Source organism: Coffea arabica, chromosome 7c, assembly GCF_036785885.1.
Source record: "Coffea arabica cultivar ET-39 chromosome 7c, Coffea Arabica ET-39 HiFi, whole genome shotgun sequence".
Lineage (NCBI taxonomy): Eukaryota > Viridiplantae > Streptophyta > Magnoliopsida > Gentianales > Rubiaceae > Coffea > Coffea arabica.
In genome coordinates this window covers 40,178,818-40,189,109 of record NC_092322.1, presented here as the reverse complement: position 1 = coordinate 40,189,109, position 10,292 = coordinate 40,178,818, and the positions used below count along the sequence as shown (strand labels likewise).

At 32.9% G+C, this 10,292-nt stretch overlaps 1 non-coding gene across 1 annotated transcript; it reads left to right on the top strand.

Moving 5' to 3' along the window:
• Positions 1 to 7,013: 7,013 nt before the first annotated feature.
• Positions 7,014 to 7,120, top strand: LOC113736145 (small nucleolar RNA R71). The gene has a single exon (XR_003459635.2). It is a non-coding gene; the product is annotated as a small nucleolar RNA R71 (small nucleolar RNA).
• Positions 7,121 to 10,292: the final 3,172 nt, after the last annotated feature.

Here is a 10,292-nt window from a genome sequence, read left to right as displayed (position 1 = left end):
TCGGATTTGATTGTGCATCTTGAGGAAAGCTTTTCCTTGAAATTCCTCACAAAAGCATAGGGAATCCGCTACAAAATGTCAAGAAAAAAACAACAAATATAAAACTTAATGACAATAACTGAAGAAGATTAATGGAAAATGCATACAGTAGCAATTGATATGGGACTTACAATTTCTCTCGCCAAATCACAGTAGCAATTGATATGGGACTTACAATTTCTCTCGCCAAATCATCTTCCATCAACAGCTTTATAAAGGACGGATTGAAGTTGTAATTGTGTTCCATTTTGGAACTTGGCTTGCAGAGGAAAAGAAGAACGATGAGCCCTTTATGGTTGAGGAAAGAAGGAAAAAGAAGTAAATATAGACTTTAAGATTGGTGCCAGTTCAAATTACACGGCTTTTTGTTTGCCTTTTGTCTGCATTTTGTAAATACATGAAATTCTGTAGACTTTTAGACTACCAGACACTGTTTTTATAGTTATCATGTTAGTCACGATTCATGAGTGTCATCATTATTACTAATTACATTTACCTCCCCTGAGGTTTGATCATATTACCAATCAATTCCTGTAATTTGTCCAAATAACGGTCTCACCCTTTGAATGATCAAACATTTAACAAAAACCCCCTTAATGCCGAAAATGCCCTTATTGAGGCCATCTTGCATTAAAAAAAGAACATATTTTTATTTTATTAATCCTGAAGCAATCCAAAAAAATAGAAAAAAGTTTTTGCTTATTATTTTATAAAAACCATATCTTTGCTTCCATAAATAGTTTTGAATCAATAATTATTTTAAATCTTAAAAATGAATATTAAAAATTAGATAAATTGAAAGAAAATTAAGAAAGAAGCAATTATTTTAAATCCTCAAATATGATTCGAATTTGTGGTTCAAGGCATGTTTTCCTCAATTTGAACCATACTCCAGGAATTAAAATAATTTCTTTTAGTAGATTTTATATCTTTAGGATAGCAATGTAAAAACATTGCCTTCACAAGAGCTTTGGACCATATAATGACGCTCCAACACCACCAATTTTTCAATTGATTGAATCTTTCCATATCATAGCTGAAGTAGAACTTTTATAAGTAGTCCTAGGAAACTCAGAATCATGTGCCATTTCTTATGTACAAAACTGTAGTCATAGAGCCTTAAATCTGCATAAACATTATAGTCTAGTTCTTATGTACTGAACCCAATAAACCTTTGGAGTTGGCAAGAAATCAAACCTGGAAAGAAGCATTGAAGGAGATGTTAGTTTGTTGTCAATTTGGAGTAGATTATAATCTAAGGCATAAGATGCAATATAACTGTTAGAACTGACTCTATAATTCAATATTTTGCCAACACATACTAGCATAAAACCTAAGTGGGAGATCTAAAAATGAAAATAGTGTAGTGAAAAAAGATGTTATTAATAGTTTAGTGCCCATCTTGATATATGCCCCTTTTTCTGTTTTATTCCATTTATTTGTTAACCTTAGGTTGTGGCTGGGGAGAGGAGGTGAGTAGAAAACACAACTAATTCCAGCAGCTGGACCTATAAAATGTTAAATGGCTTTACGGATGAATTATATATGTTCAATTGCCATCAATTGCCAACTCCAACTTCGTAATTCGGTGTGGAAAGAGTCGCAACAACGACTCAAACTTCCACTTTGACCAACGCACTTAACCCTACATTATGTTTAAAGAACCCAATTAATGAAGTTCTGAAATAAATTTTAAACATCTTACCAAAATTCTCCAAAATTAGTACACACACACACACACACACACAGTCCTCCAATGTAGATAATTGGGAAATTTAGAGTTTAAAATATTGGGGTCGTTATATTTGTCACAGTAAATTAACCTGTTTCATTTGTTTCCTTTGACTTTTTTGTTTGTATTTTCTTCTTTTCATATTTCTAATTTTGATTGACTGCCTCTCCCTTTTACACTTTAGGTTTTATTCTGATGGCTTTTCTTTGACTTTTTATGCATGTAAGTAATTTTATTTGATTTGGTGGTGCACCAGAATGGCCAGAATGAATAGTCTCATTACCCAAAGAATTATGTCAAAAAATTTTTAATCGTTCAACTTTGTGGTATGCAAGTAAGAATAAAATGTATCCATTTTTATTGTTTAGCATGATCAATTTTTAGATGTCAAAACGAAAGTAATTCTGTGCAAATTTGATTTAATTAATTTAAAACATAGCTTAGGACTTACAAGATTGTTTTCAAGTGATTCTAATTTTGTGAAAGCTGATTTTGTGAAATTGATTTTTAAAAGATTTTGTAGAGTAACTATTGTGTTCTAGTTTATAGTTAATAAAGCTCCTTTGATAATACTTAAGTGTTCTTCAAAATGTTGAAAAGCTAATCTCAACAAAAAGATAACCAAATTGCCATTATGTGAGACATAAATAACTTTTGTACGACTGACATGGTATTTTAAATGTAATTAATTATTTTTCTTATGAAGATTAAATGTTGAATAAGAAAAAGAAGAAGGGAAAAACGGATGAATCAAGAAGTGGAATAACGAGTAAGAAGAAATGGAGAGAGATGTGTGGCAAAAATATTTACTTAATCTTTATGTAGTTTAGTAATTATGTTAAAGTTTAAAGGATTTTTTTTTTGGCATATAAAAAAAATTAGGCCATAATCTGAATCTTAAAGCAATTAAGAATTAAGACATACTTTTAACTTTTGGGGCCCTTCATGTTTTTTATGTTGCTTTTATTTATTCGTGCTATGCTATTTTTGTTAAATTGCAAATTTATTTGGTTAGATAATATAATCATGTACGAAAATCCATGTTAAGTTGAATAATGAGTTAATTAATGAATTAGTTCAACTAGTGGTCACATTTATCTTAGTGTGAAACTTAAGGATAGCCACTCACATCCCAAATCAATAAATGATCCAAAGTTGTTCAAAAAGCACAATACACAAGTAATTTTTTTTTAAAAAAAAATAATACACAAGTAATCCGACCAAATCATAGACGAAAATCAACAATTACGTTTGATTTTACATGTTGAATGTTTCTAAAGAACACTGACAAATTAGAATTATCGGCAAAAATTTTGTAAATACTAAAAACAAATTCGCACTATATTTTAGTAGTTTGGAATATCAATGACAATCAAATAAATTGCAACTTAAAAGATCACCATTCATTCCTTCAACTTGTTAATTTCAAATATGAATTGAAACTTATATATCACTTGACAAAAACTCGACCCCAATGATTTTTCCGTTTGACAAATGCCAAATTTACCTAGTGCTAATAAATTGATTAACAAGGATAAAAAATAGAGCATACTACTCATTCGACTTGCAAATAGCTAATTATTTTGTTTTAGTAGTCTGTTATAACAACTTTGCAAAGAGTCTTCTAAAAGAATACTGGGTAAATTAACAAAGGTTAAATAAATCTTTAGTAAATCACCCAGATGAACTACGCTTTTGGCTCTTCTATGTATGATAACCAAATGAATCTTCAATTAACTCTTCCGGAATAAATTAAGAAATTCTATATAAGAATCATCGTATTTCATAATTTGCCAGTAAAATCCTTTTGATTCTTTACCGACCAATAATGTGGGATCATTAACATTGTTAAAGTAAAGGTATTTGATGTTTAGATGCAACATATGATATATAGTCTTTCGACTACTATGCTAATATAAAGATAGTTTAAAATAAATGTTTTATTGATAGAAGACACTTCTATCGATATAAAACACTTATTGTAAAATTGAGTCATCACACACCAGCCATGAGCTTGGGGGAATCGGTACAGGAATATAATTTTGACAACAAAAAGGCAAATTATTTGTTACTCTCCTGTAGTTTTACTAGATGACCCTTTAAATTTTTAAAATTGCCACATAATCCCCTGTGGTTTTATGTAAAGTGAAAAATGGATGAAATGCACAATTAGTTATGATATTTATACCAAACACATTTTAAAAGCGCATTGGTAAAATATTAATACTCATGTAACTCCCTTATAATTTGTATAAATATCCACTTTATTTTCATGTGATTTTTGCATTTATCCACTTAATCTCCCTATATTTTTATGTAAGGTGGTTAATCCGTCGATTAATTTTTATATTTCTCACCTAACATTGTTACATAGTTATTTTCCAGAAAGTTTCCACTTTACATAAAATTATAGGTGGAGAAGTGGACATTTTGAAATGTTAGGAGGGTCTTGTGACAACAAATGAAACCACAAGTGGTTACATGTAATTTACCCCAAAAAAAAAAGAAGTCTTAGAAAAATACTTTTTGTATAGATAACGCTTGGTTCATTACTCGCATAAAGACTTTTACAAGAAAGAATATATCTACAACTAGAGTAAATAGACACAAGAGACCAAATTAGCATCATGACTTTGACAAGAAAAAAAAAAAATATATATATATATATATATATATATATATATCCACAACTAGAATAAATATACACAGGAGACCAAATTAGAGTAAATAGACGCCCAACAACCTTTAATGTTGGGTTTAACAAACTGAGAAATGAATTTCACTACTTCCATAAATTCAAAGGCTTAGTCAAATATGTATACATGTTGGGATATGATCAATAACGTTTTTCCCTATGCACAAAATGAATGAGATGGAGAGACTAGTTTAGGCATTGGTACTCACATAGATTTCAAATTTCGATCTCTTTATCTTCTTCTTCTTCTTATTAATCATCATAAAAGAGATTCACAGCACATTTCGGTAATAGTCCGATACTAATTCAACAAAGGTATACAAATTTCTTTCTGTTCATTGCTTTTCCCTTTCGGTTTGTTAGTACTTCTGTTGTTAGTTTTTTGAAGAAGAGGATGAATGAAAAGGGCCTACTCCACTGCAAATTCTGATTCGTAACTTTTAGTATACATACTTTTTTATCAGTGCAAAATTGAAATCTGAAGTCAACTTGTACGTTGCAAAATCACAGTCCATAGGAAGATGATTACTTAAAAGTAGAGCCGACAGAAAAGCCCAAAACCTAACAAATTGCCCATTAATTTAAAAAGATGGATTGGATTAGTTGGATTATAAGTTTTGTCAGGTTGGGTAAGAAAAATTGAACTCTTTTATTGGATGGTTGGGATTTTTTATTTGGACACTTGACACCCAACCTGTTCAAAAATGATTTAAAATAATAAATACAAAATTCAATACACATATGCCCAATCACTTGCATTTGGACATATTAGTGATTGGGCATATGTTAATAATTCATTAACTAATTTGTATTCAAAATTCTCATATATATGTTTTCAATCATTTTTTTAATTTTTATTTAAAAGAAAAAAGAAATTTGAAATAAAAAATCATACTTATTTTACTTTTACAACAGTAGTTCTTTTTTTTTTTTAGTATAAGTAGGAGGACTCGAACCCGAAACCTCTTGTTTACACTACTCCCTCCTCCCGTACCACCCAACCCATCCCTCCCCCCTACAACAGTAGTTAAACTTGCTCAACATCTATAATAATTTAAAAGTATATTGGTTTTCTCGCTTTTTTTCTCTTTTTGCTGTTGTTCTCCTATTGTTGCTTGCTTGTGTTTGTTAATATTTCGTGTACCTAGAATAGAGTTTAAATTTGTTCTAATTGCATTCTTTTACTTTTCTCTAAATTGTTTTATTTCATTGTTAATAATTCCTCATATTCAATATTGTAATACAACAAATTATATGTCTCTTAATTACATTTTCAAGCATAATATAATCTAGCATTCAATAATTTAAATACATAGAATATTACAACTTACAATAAAGTAGATATGAATAGTTAAAGTGTTAAATAAGCTATGACAAAAATAAGTTTCAACCATTTAAGTATAAGGTAAACAATTTTGTTTAGCTAATCTATTTAAATATACAATTTATTATCTAATATTTGCGATACAAGTTGACGGGTATTTTACATACGTACAAGTTAAAAAACCGAATTACACCCGTTCACTGCAAGTATACAGGTCAACTAGTAGTTTAGGGTATATATCGGGTCGATCCCACAGGGAAGAGTGAACAATTACCGGTATTACTAAAGCTTCTCTATTATTTAGACTATCAATGAATTATAACAATTTTAGCCAACTGAAATTATACAAATAACAAATAAAAGCTCTTTAGGTTATGGTATTCCTAACTACTCATGCAAGTACTATATTTGGATCATTAAGTACTACTATTTAGGCTAGTTATGGTGTAATTTCCTTAAACATGTGAAACCTTCTTTCGTAGTGAATCAACTATACTCATAACTAATCCATACCTATTTTCATGATTATGAAATTAGCTACAAGTTCATTTCTTCAATGAAATTACATGAAATGAATCACTAAAACCACATAAGTGCACCTCTACTTTCGTGAGTGTACTCCCTATGTTTAGCACTTTTTGAACTAGCAGAAACAACACCTTAGATAATCATAATCAATGGTACCAGATTAATCATGATTTAAAGAGCCAAAGTGCTAAATAACTTGCTCAAATCATAGTAATCAAATAACCAAATAATAAACACTAACAATTATAGAAAATTCAACCAAATCCAAGGCATAAACTTTAGAGACACATATTGAATACAAAATCCAGAACTTCCATATCAACTAAACTTAGAATCTAATACAAAAAAATAAAGAGTTGGAAAAGAGATAACCCTTGTCACATGAGTTTCAACTCCTCCTTCTTCATCTCAATTTTCATCCTAATCTAGCTAATATACAAGAATGGATGAACTACTAGCTAAACTATCCTACACTAAGAAGAATGGCAGAGCTACATTTTTGCAGTCCAAGCTTTCTCCCGTATCTTCCTCTCTCATTGGCCCATTGGTAGTTATTTGCGGTCATTTTTTCTATCAAATTCTGAGCTTCTTGGGGTGATTTACCCATTAAAACTCTACCTGCAGCTGCATCGATCATAGTTTTAGTAGAAAAAGCTAAACCATTATAGAAGGTTTGTATGATTAACCACTACGGCAATCCATAATGTGGACATTTCCGAAACAAATCTCTAAACCTTTCCCATGGCTCATATAATGATTCACCTTCCAATTGACTAAAACTAGTGATATCCATTCTTAGCTTAGTAGTCTTACCTGGTGGAAAATTCTTATTCAAGAATGCTCTTGATAAATCATCCCATCTCGTGAAAGTATTAGGAGCATGAGAGTGTAGCCAAAGTTTGGCATTATCTCTCAATGAAAATGGGAACAATCTTAACCTTATAGCATCATCACTAACTCCATTCATTTTAATTGTATCACAAATTTTCAAAATGTAGCTAAGTATGAATTATGATCTTCTACTACATTACCTCCAAATTGAGATTGTTGAACCATTTGGATAAGTGATGATTTAATCTCAAAATTGTTAGCATTTACCGAAGGCCTTGCTATGTTCGTTTGAGATCCTTGTGTTCCCGGTAGAGCAAGATCTCATAGAACTCGCCTATTTGCTTCGTTTTCTGCCATTTCTTCTTCAAATGGAAGCACTATTAAGATTTCCTCTATTGGTTGTCAAATCTCTTGTTCCTCTTGCTGTGGTGTGTTCCTCCTTTGTCTTCGTAGTGTTCTTTCAATTTCTGGATCAAAAAGTACAACTTCTCACCCTGTGCATACACTACAAATAGAAATAAGAGATATTATGCAACTTCAATTGTCAAAATTTGATTACAATGTAGGATTAAATATAATCAGCTCAACTAATAAAAATAAAGTTGTCTAAATTACTAAAGATGATTAGACTCTAATATTGCCGCTCCCTAGTAACGGCGCCAAAAACTTGACGGGATTTTTATATCAATGCAAGTTTAAATCCGATTTTTATACCCGTTAGCTGAAGTATACAGGCCAAAACTGTAAGGTAGGGTATGTATCGGGTCGATCCCACGAGGAGCAATTTAAACAAGTACTAGACCCGTATTTTTCTCTATTATTTAGACTTACAATAAATTTGAGCAGAAAAAGTTTATTGCTATAATCTACAAGTCTGGTTAAATCAATGTTAAAAACAAATGGAGAAATTTCACTAAAGATTGAATTTAGGGATATAGATTCCACTTATAGTATAAACAACACAAATGAATGGATTTATCTCTTGTTATTATTCTTGTTTAACCAAAGATTCATTTCCAAATTTACCAAGTCTCATTCTCATGATGAAATGGCCTAGAGTAGTTTAGTTTTCCCTATTTTTCATGGTGAAATACTACTACTACTCTGTTTTCCTTCATGAAATGCTAAGTAATCCACTTAAGTGTATCCCTATTTTCATGAACATACAACTTAAGCTCTACTCATGTGTTTTCATTGTTACTACCAATTCTCATTGAACCATAACAACTATAAACATGTTATTGGTGATCAATCAATAACAAGTAATCACAACTGCACAAATAGACAAGTGAATACAACATATAACAAATGTAAATCACATACAATTCATATTATTTAGCCATAAGTTTCATCTACTCCCTAGATAACGAAGTTTAGCTACTCATGAATGATTTAACAATCAAACTCACAAGTTTATTAATGCAAAACATCATGAAGTACAAGTACAAGAAAGATAAAATAAAGCTTAGCCAATTGATGGCGAAACCCTCAAATTCTGCTATGTTCTTGTACAAGATGATTACAAGTGAAACCTCCAAATGCTTCTCCAAGAACTCTTAGCTAGAGAAAAAACTAGTTACAAGAAGGAAGACTAGCTACGTATAGTGATTGTTCCACTTCTTCCTTGTGTCTCTGCATAAAAGGTGGTAGAAAGTCCTTTTTCTCTTCATAATTTCCTCCACTCAGATTTTGTAAGAGAAGTCAAGGATATGATGTCTCCTTTTGTTTACAACTCATTTGGTCTTCTCTTTTGTTGCAAAAGCATGTGCCACCGATTTCTGTCTCTCAAAATAGCTAGAAAAGTTGTGAGAAAGGTAAAGAAAAATGGCTGTGCCACTTGCTGAAGAGACAGACAAATCCAAGCCTCGGATCCGAGGGTTGAATATGGATCCGAGCTTAGATCTTTAGGATCCGAGGCCTTTCTCTGATGGATCCGAGCTCGGATCGTTTGTATTCGGATACACTACTCCAGAAGTACAGACGAGGGCTCGGATCGCCCCTTATTCTCATGGATCCGAACTTGGATCCGTGCTGGTATTTTCCACTTTTTGTTTCTTTTCCCTTTTCTTCATTTTTACTCCTAATTTCTTGTGTATTTTATCCTCTAGACAATCCTTACACTTCTTTCAGCTCGTGCATGAATTTCATACATTGATATCCTTCACAATTTTACAAAATTAACGCATTAATCCACTCATTTATCAAGTTTTGAACACTTAAAATCCTTACACGGTTTGAACATTCTGTCTCCGCAACTCCATCTGCGCCCACGGCTGCAGTCCACGGATGAAAGTTTAGAGTCTGTCCTCCTCGAACATCTCCTTCACATCCAATATCAGGGCCTGGAACTCAGCAACGTACTCATGTACGCTCTTGTTCTGCTTCAAGTTCCACAACGCGTCCCGAACTTTCCACGAGACATTCGTGGGAAGGAATTGTTTCTTCAATTCCTCCTTCAGCACGTCCCAAGTCTCAATCTTGGACCTGGTGGGGTCTGATTGCAACGTTCTCCACCACAATTTTGCATCCCCGCTAAGGTACATGGATGCAATGGACACCTTCTCTACTTCTGGAACGTCAACAGCCTTGAAGTACTGTTCAACATCCCACAAGAAGTTTTCCAGATCATTCGAATTCCTACTCCCCTGATACGGTTTCGGTTCTGGGACTTTCACTTTCCTTCTCGAAGATTTCTGAACGGTCTGTGTGTTGGAAGAGCCAACCGCTTTCTTCAACACACCGATCTCCGACTGCAAAGTCGTGATCTCAACACGGGACGAAGCCACTTCGTTTCTCAACGATTCAACATCCCCAACGGAAGAGACCTTAGCTCGGGTTTCCTCCATCTGCACGGTTAGGGCGTTGATCGTTTCTCAGGTCTGCAACAATGCGTCCACAACATTGAAGCCCTCTGGAACGTCTCCCAGACGCTGCATCAAGTCTTCGAACGCGGATTCCTGACGTTGCAACCGCTCTTGGACAGTATTTCCGTGTCCAACCATCATTCCCTACAAAACAAACACAACAAAAGCACGGTCTAATGGATCAGAGCCATGCTCTGATACCACACTGTTACGAGGTGTTTACTCCCACTAGCAACCCACGCCCGTAATGGCACTGGTAAGTCCCTCTACCAGTCAGCC